We start from the raw sequence: 9,606 nt of genomic DNA on the forward strand, positions 1-9,606 counted from the left end.
ACTACACATCCAATTGTCACCACACGGTGGCGCTAGATCCAGGATTTTCTTACTGAAAACACAAATGATGGTGAACATTAGCACCACCTACAGGACATATGTCTGCAGTAATAGTCAGGACTGTAGGCAGATTTACTTTTATCCATTTAGTGCGCAGGTGTCAAACACAAGGCCGAAGCCTGGACATCATGTGCATTAATAAAGCACTTCATCTTTCGTACTAAACGTTGTCATTCTTTCAGTTTTGACAGAAAAAGTGCACGTATGTTTGCATGTCTTTTAAACTTGAGAACAATCTGGCCATGCAAAAAAAAACATCCATCCATCTTCTTGTGCTTATCTGAAGTTGGGTCGCGGGGGCAGCACCCTAAGCAAAGCATGCAAAAAAAAAAATTAAAAACGGGTGTCCAAAAAGCGACCCGCAGCTCCAGTTTTGTTGGCCCGGAGGATATTGTTGGTTTAAAAAATAACAGTTAAAATGTGGGGGGGAAAATTGTGATGTAATGCAAAATTAAGCTGAAGATGTGATACTAATAACTAGGGATGTCTGATATCGGCAGTCCGATAAATGCTTTAAAATGTAATATCGGAAATTATCGGTATCGGTTTCAAAAAGTAAAATTTATGACTTTGTAAAACGCTGCTGTGTACACGGACGTAGGGAGAAGTACAGAGCGCCAATAAACCTTAAAGGCACTGCCTTTGCGTGACGGCCCAATCACATAATATCTATGGCTTTTCACACACACAAGTGAATGCAACATACTTGGTCAACAGCCATACAGGTCACACTGAGGATGGCCGTATAAACAACTTTAACACTGTTACAAATATGCGCGCACACTGTGAACCCACACCAAACAAGAATGACAAACACATTTCGGGAGAACATCCGCACCGTAACACAACATAAACACAACAGAACAAATACCCAGAACCCCTTGCAGCACTAACTCTACCCCCTACCCCCCCCCCCCCCCCCCCCCCACATCAACCCCAACCCCGCCCACCTCAACCTCCTCATGCTCTCTCAGGGAGAGCATGTCCCAAATTCCAAGCTGCTGTTTTGAGGCATGTTAAAAAAAAATAATGCACTTTGTGACTTCAATAATAAATATGGCAGTGCCATGTTGGCATTTTTTTCCATAACTTGAGTTGATTTATTTTGGAAAACCTTGTTACATTGTTTAATGCATCCAGCGGGGCATCACAACAAAATTAGGCATAATAATGTGTTAATTCCACGACTGTATATATCGGTATCGGTTGATATCGGAATCGGTAATTAAGAGTTGGACAATATCGGATATCGGCAAAAAAGCCATTATCGGACATCTCTAATAATAACTAAGGCAGGGGGGCAGACTTCTTCCACGGAGGGTTGCATCCTGAAAGGGCCAATTTGATTTTTTTTTTTTTTTTTTGTAAAAAAAAAAAAGCTACAAAAACACATTTTATATCCTGTGTTTAAAGACAAGGGTCAGCTTTGTGTTATAAGTGACAAAGTACCGGTATTTCAAAATGTCAGCTTTTTTTCATTACATTACGTTTTTTGTTATCTTTACTGTTGTTTTCTTACCTGTTATAATTAATAATAGTACACTTTGTCACTTATAACTAGAGATGTCCGATAATGGTTTCAGGTATCAACCGACAGTCGTGGAATTAACACATTATTATGCCTAATTTTGTTGTGCTGCCCCGCTGGATGCATTAAACAATGTAACAAGGTTTTCCAAAATAAATCAACTCAAGTTATGGAAAAAAATGCCAACTGCCATATTTATTATTGAAGTCACAAAGTGCATTATTTTTTTTAACATGCCTCAAAACAACATATTGTAACGGAGCCTATCTCGACTGCATTCGGGAGGAAGGCGGGGTTCACCCTGGACAAGTCGCCACCTCATCGCAGGGCCAACACAGATAGACAACATTCACACACTAGTGTTGCCAATCAACCTATCACCAGGTGCATGTCTTTGGAGGTGGGAGGAAGCCACGCAGTCACGGGGAGAACATGCAAACTCCATACAGAAAGATTGAACTCAGGACCTTCGTATTGTGAGGCACATGCGCTAACCCCTGTTCCACCGTGCTGCCGAGATCAACAATATGTTATTTATATTTAAATAACGTACTGAAAGTAGAGCTGCAACAACTAATCGATTAAATCGATTATAAAAATAGTTGGCGATTAATTTAGTCATCGATTCGTCTATGCTATGCGCAGAGGCTTTTTATTTATGTATTTAAAAATATGTATTTTTATTTATAAACTGCAACATGTTCAAACAGCTGAGAAACAATAATCAAAATAAGTATGGTGCCAGTATGCTGTTTTTTTCCCAATAAAATACTGGAAAGGATAGAAATGTAGTTTGTCTCTTTTATCCGATTATTAATCGATCAATCGAAGTAATAATCGACAGATTAATCGATTATCAAATTAATCGTTAGTTGCAGCCCTAACTGAAAGGTATTCTATTTGGTTGCTCACTTATCGGCAATTTGTTTTGTCTTGAATCCCTCAGAGTAGTCTCAAGGCCAGAATCCGTCCCAGTATTGAAAGTGTTGATCGATGCACAAACACATTACTTTGAAATGGGTGATGCCCTTATATGGACATGGGAGGGGAACAGGTCCCAAAGAGAATCACAGAAAATATAATCGTGCTACTTCAATTTCAGTGTACTTCCTCCACAAAAAATGTTATTCTGGAGCATTTTTTTTCCTTTTAAGCATAACTGAAATTGACTTAGCTGGTTTGAAAAAGATGTATTTCTTCACTTTTCACCAGCTTTTGCACCTTTTTAAAACAAGCCACAAACGCTGGCTTTTTGTATTACAAATGCCATGTTTGGTACAGTTGTTTGGAAAAAGGGCGCCGGCTTCCACTGGTTCAACATCGTGGAGACGTGCTATCTTCTCCCATTGTAGCCAGTCAGTGTACTGTTGATGTTAGAGCATCTATCCATTTTTTTACCGCTTGTCCCTTTCGGCGGGGTACACTTTGGACAAGTCGCCACCTCATCGCAGGGCCAACATAGATAGACAGACAACATTCACACTCAATGGTTGTCAAAACCTTTTCCACCAAGTACCACCTCAGAAAACACTTGACCCTCCAACTACCACCAAAATGACCAATATTGACTTACAGTAACGTAGCAGGCCTAAGTATTCATTAAAAAGAAGGCACAAGTTTTATTTAACAAGTTTATTTAATATTTTTGGCCATAGTAACATCACACACAGTTTGAACAGTAACACTGTGTTTGAATATAGGAAAATAAAATGTTTTACTTTAAGACCTAAAAATGTATCGCTTCCACACACGTGCAAATTTAGTTAATTAAAAATTTTTTTTTTTACTCAAGTAGATATTAAAAAACGATTTTAATCAAACAGAAGATACATTTATTTGACAAATATATTTATTTTATGGTTTTATTATTGTTTTTCATGACTCTTACCTTGGACGCTCATCTCTGGGTGATTTCATCTATTTTTTTCTAGGGATTATATATATATATATATATATATATATATATATTTATATTCCTTGCCTACTAATTGACTGAAAGACAGTCTGTTATCGATGGGAACATGCATTTTTAGACAATATGATTTGCCTGAGTAGCTAGGAGACCCCGAGAGTAACAAGCAGTAGAAAATTAATTGGAAAAATACAAATGTAAAAATAATTGAATATGTAATTATTATTATTTTTTTAACTTGGGATTTCCCGTGGGTCGGATTTTAGACGCTGGCGGGCCGTATCCGGCTTGCGGGCCGTAGTTTGGGGACCCCTGCTCTAATATTTCGGCAGGGAGTTGTTTTTTTACAAGCTATAAAAAAAAAAAAAAGCTGTATTGTGTTATTTATTTCAACGTTTTTTAGAATTGGAAGTGTTATGATTAGATGTTATTACATGTGTGACCGCTAGGGGGCAGTACTGGTTAGTAGTCAACTTACCGTGCCATAGGCCTCATCCTTCAAACACGAACACACTTTTTCGAACTATTTCACCCCTCAATTACGTACATCAAAACTGCAATTTAAAAAAAAAAAACAGACTGTAATGCTGCTTTTTCCATGTAAACTTAATGAATTTCATTCATGCCGATTGACACATTAGCAAATTATGACTTTGCTGTAATTGCACCCCTAACCACGAGATGGCGCCAGAAACCCATGTTGGTAATTTAACAAAGCTTCTTTTTTTTCTTTTTTTCTTTAAAACATGTCCTGTCAAGTCACTCATTCGAATCATATCGTTGATGTACAGATTTACTTTACAAAAGACAAGTGTGGGATACTTCTCTTGTTGCCTTATTTGTATTTTACTTTATTAAATGGATGTATTTATTGTTTGGGGCAGGAGGGGATAGAAAGAAGAAGAAGAAAAAAAAGAAGTAGAGGGTGTTTTGTGCCGCTCTTATTTATTCCACTTCCTGCTGTCCAACCCACAACACATGCCATCATATCCGGTGTCCCCCGCCCTTAAGTTCACCCTACAATGGTTCCGGTATTGTCCCGTGACCTGAGTAACTAAAATATTGCATATTTTGCATTTTCCAAAACCTGTTATTTTTGACAAAAAGGCCATATATATATATATATATATATATATATATATATATATATTTGAAAATACAAAAGTATAAATACCAATAGATGGATCTGAAATTGTTAAAAGATTTCAACCGTTGAAATAAAAATAAAAAAACTAAATGTATTGTTGACTTATCACACTTACATTAGCGGATACATTTTAGATCTCACGACTGTAAGAGTGTGTAGTTATTCTTAAGGCTGCACAAAAATGTAAAACAATATACAGTATGTCATAATTATGTCGGAGAGAAAATTCAGTCAAACATGTCAATCGACAAAATAAATATTTTACTATAACTTATTTATTTTACATTTCCATGGATCTTTCCTGTTTATTCCTGAATGTGGCAGACGAGATACGTTCTTGTTGTCTTTAGTAATTAAATTAATTAACAGTTGTTAATTAATTAATTAATTAATAATTAATTAAATCTGTACAATTAACAATTGTACGGATTTAATTGAGTTTCTATGTTTATGAGTACAAACTGTGTAGTTGTCATCTAGATGACTTTAATTAGGTATCAAAACTTCTACTCTAAATTTGAACCACAAACCGGTCAAACCAGAGATACTGTTGCGTCAGCATTTTTCCCAAATCTTGCAGATCAGGTTTAGTAGGAAATTGTTGCTGGCTAAAGAAGTTAAAATACTGTATTTCTAAGAAAAACATTTCAATCAGTCATATGAATCTTGTAATTCATCTTAAAAAAAAAATAAACCTAAAATTGATTATTTGCCATTTTTTAAAACTATTTTGTTGAAGTTCTGTACATTTTGTTGTCTTTTTGTGCCCCTTTATTTCCTACACTACATTCCACAATCAAAACACATCATAATAATAAAAATCCTAAAACCAGTGAAGTTGGCACGTTGTGTAAATGGTAAATAAAAACAGAATACAATGATTTGCAAATCTTTTTCAACTTATATTCAATTGAATAGACTGCAAAGAAAATATATTTAACATTCGAACTGGAACATTTTGTTATTTTTTGCAAATATTAGCTCATTTGGAATTTGATGCCTGCAACATGTTTCAAAAAAGCTGGCACAAGTGGCAAAAAAGACTGAGAAGTTGAGGAATGCTCATCAAACACTTATTTGGAACATTCCATGAAATGCTCAGTCATTCACAAACAAGGATGGGGCGAGGGTCACCACTTTGTCAACAAATGCGTGAGCAAATTGTCCAACAGTTTAAGAACAACATTTCTCAACCAGCTATTGCAAGGAATTTAGGGATTTCACCATCTACGGTCCGTAATATCATCAAAATGTTCAGAGAATCTGGAGAAATCACTGCACGTAAGCGATTATATTACGGACCTTCAATCCCTCAGGCGGTACTGCATCGAAAACCGACATCAGTGTGTAAAGGATATCACCACATGGACTCAGGAACACTTCAGAAACCCACTGTCAGTAACTACAGTTGGTCACTACATCTGTAAGTACAAGTTTAAAACTCTACTATGCAAAGCCAAAGCCATTCATCATCAACACCCAGTAACGCCGCCGGCTTCGCTGGGCCCGAGCTCATCTAAGATAGACTGATGCAAAGTGTATAAAAGTGTTCTGTGGTCGGATGAGTCTACATTTCAAATAGTTTTTGGAAACTGTGGACATTGTGTCCTCCGGAGCAAAGAGGAAAAGAACCATCTGGACTGAAAAGCCAGCATCTTTGATGGTATGGGGGTGTATTAGTGCCCAAGGCATGGGTAACTTACACATCTGTGAAGGCGCCATTAATGCTGAAAGGTACATACAGGTTTTGGAGCAACATATGTTGCCATTGTTGCGTCTGACCAGCTTTTCCTCCCAGGGAATTAAAGTCACTGGTCAATCCCAAATTCTTTCGATGACATATATGCTGAGTAAGAAGGACCATCAAGACAGAATAGGAATATTATCAAGTTTTACTGAAGCTTCAGGAGGCCATCCCAGACCAATACAGTCATACCGTCATCTCGGGATGTTCTAACATCCCAACGGAAAAAAAAACGACTTCTTGAAAAAGAAAGCAGTTCCCCCCCCCCCCCCCCCCCCCCCCCCCCCCCCCTTCCCCAACACTGATAAGGCAAGGAGGGGGATGTATCTTCTTCACATTCCAAAGTCTAAAACACTACCCAGACCTCTGCAGACAAAGAGAAACTGGTATACAGAATATACAATGGAAAAGTACTAGCTAAATCAAACATGACTATGAATAAAGAAAAAACTCTTAAACATATATGCATTCTCCACACCATCCAAGCAATGTTATCATGGACGCCCCTGCTTATTTCAGCAAGAAAATGCCAAGCCATGTGTTACAACAGCGTGGCTTCGTAGTAAAAGAGTGCGGGTACTAGACTGGCCTGCCTGTAATCCAGACCTGTCTCCCATTGAAACTGTGTGGCGCATTATCCATCCATACATCCATCTTCAACCGCTTATCCGGAATCGGGTCGCGGGGACAACAGCTCTAGCAGAGACCCCCAGACTTCCCTCTCCAGAGCAACATTAGCAACTTCCTCCTAGGGAATCCCGAAGCGTTCCCAGGCCAGAGAGGAGATGTATTCCCCCCCATCTGGTCCTTGGCCTGCCCCGGGGTCTCCTCCCAGTGGGACGTGCAACGAGGACCTCCCGCTTGTGAGGCATCCGCACGAGATGCCCGAACCACCTAAGCTGGCTCCTTTCCAAGCGAAGGAGCAGCGACTCTACTCCGAGTCTCTCTCGGGTGACTGAATTTCTCACCCTATCTCTAAGGGAGATGGCAGCCACCCTTCTGAGGAAACTCATTTCGGCCGCTTGTATCCGCAATCTTGTACTTTCGGTCATGACCCACACTTCATGACCATAGGTGAGAGTAGTAATGTAGATAACTCGGTAGACCGAGAGCTTTGCCTTCTGGCTCAGCTCTGTGGCGCATTATGAAGCACAAAGGGAGACCCCAGACTGTAGGACAACTTAAGCTGTACATCAAGCAAGAATGGGAAAGATAAATATATTTTCTTTGCAGTCTATTCAATTGAATATAAGTTAAAAAGGATTTGCAAACCATTGCATTCTTGTCAGGTTCAAACACTGATGACATCTATTAAACAGGACAAGAAGCAAAGAATCAAACAGAGACAGAATTCAATTTGGCTCAATTGAGGAGAAACGTGTCGACCTGTAACCCCTTACAGTGTCACCCACGCTCTGGCGAAAGATTGTACGCCACTTCTTTTTATTTGGACTTTCCCTGTTTACATAACAACAGCTGTTTCTAAAGGAATAGGGGGTATGTAAACAGCCATTGTTTTCCGTAACATTAACACAAAAGAAAAAGATGCCTCGGGCTTGGGCTGGTCCTGGATCGAGCTTGGGCAAATCTTGGATCACTATAGATAAACCCCCTCCCGTCTCCTCCCATCGTACACAATGGAATTTTCCAAGCCTTTGGCTTGGGGCAACAAAGACAGCCTCTTGTTTGTTCACTGGGAACTGAGAGAACGGAAAGTGTTTTGATAATTTACATACAATTTTTCTGACTATTCTGTTTTTATTTACAATTTACACAAAGTAAATATATTTACTTCTGCTGCTTCTTGTGGTAGCAGCCCCCCATTCCTCCACCGTCTCCGGTGCCATTTATGTGCCGTAACTACCTGCGGCTGCAACTGGCTAGATAAATGAATAGACTGTCCTGACAAATATGAACATGAAGCATTAAATGCAGTGGTGAAAAGGGGAATTTGGTGTCCCTGCCTCGATTTGTTTACATTATTGAAATAAACTCAAAGCCCGAACGGCCACAAAGTTGGCGCGAGGCACCGCACGTTTCTGTCTTTAGTTCACTCTTGATACATTTCAACTTACGTACGCCAGGTTTTCTGTGCATACTCACTAGAGATGCGCGGTTTGCGGACACAACCGCGGAGTCCGCGGATTATCCGCGGATTGGGCGGTTGAAATAAAAAAAAATTAGATTTTAAATAGTTTCAGGTGGGTGGCAGTTAAACCAATTCGGAAATATATATACATAGTTAAATGTTGTTACCCACATACGAAAAACGAGCAGGCACCTGCAGCATATGCCACAACAGAAGAAGAAAAAAAAAGAGATGGACACTTTTACGGAGCGGAGAAGGGACGCCTCGCCGGGGTCCGGGACCGAGGCCCCTTCCCCCGAGAGGGCCCCACCGGGAGCCGTAGCTGAGGTGATCCGCGAGAAGGGCCCGACGCACGTCCAGGGTCACCACCGCACCGACACCCCGCCTCGTCCGCCTTCGCCGCGGCCGGCATCACGCGCAGCAGGTAAGCAGCTTACCTGCCCGCCACCCCCGTGGCCGGGGGCTCGTAACAGGGGTCACTCCGCGCGCTTCGCCCGCGCTGCTTACCTGCCCGCCACCACCGTTGCCGGGGGCGCGTAACAGGGGTCACTCCGCGCGCAGTGCGCTCACGAAAGGGGTGGGGCTCACCCTGGTGAGCCAAGTGGGCCACTTTTGGTAAGCAGAACTGGCGCTGCGGGATGAACCGAACGCCGGGTTAAGGCGCCCGATGCCGACGCTCATCAGACCCCAGAAAAGGTGTTGGTTGATATAGACAGCAGGACGGTGGCAATGGAAGTCGGAACCCGCTAAGGAGTGTGTAACAACCCACCTGCCGAATCAACTAGCCCTGAAAATGGATGGCGCTGGAGCGTCGGGCCCATACCCGGCCGTCGCCGGCAGCGAGAGCCGCGAGGGCTAGGCCGCGACGAGTAGGATGGCCGCCGCGGTGCGCGCTGAAGCCTCGTGCGCGAGCCGCCGCGGGTGCGAGGGACATCGCACCTCCACGCGCTTGGAGGTGCGCTCAGCGTGGCTCCCAGATGATTGCGCACTGGTGTGCGTCTGGGCCGTGACAGCGTGGCACGCATTGAATGTCTCTGCTCCATTGCATCAGTCTCCTTTCTTTAACAGGCAAAAGCTTTATAACCTCACTAATGCCTTGCATCGTCTATATTAGATATATAACAAT

The sequence above is a fragment of the Nerophis lumbriciformis genome, linkage group LG17 (genome assembly GCF_033978685.3).
Source record: "Nerophis lumbriciformis linkage group LG17, RoL_Nlum_v2.1, whole genome shotgun sequence".
Lineage (NCBI taxonomy): Eukaryota > Metazoa > Chordata > Actinopteri > Syngnathiformes > Syngnathidae > Nerophis > Nerophis lumbriciformis.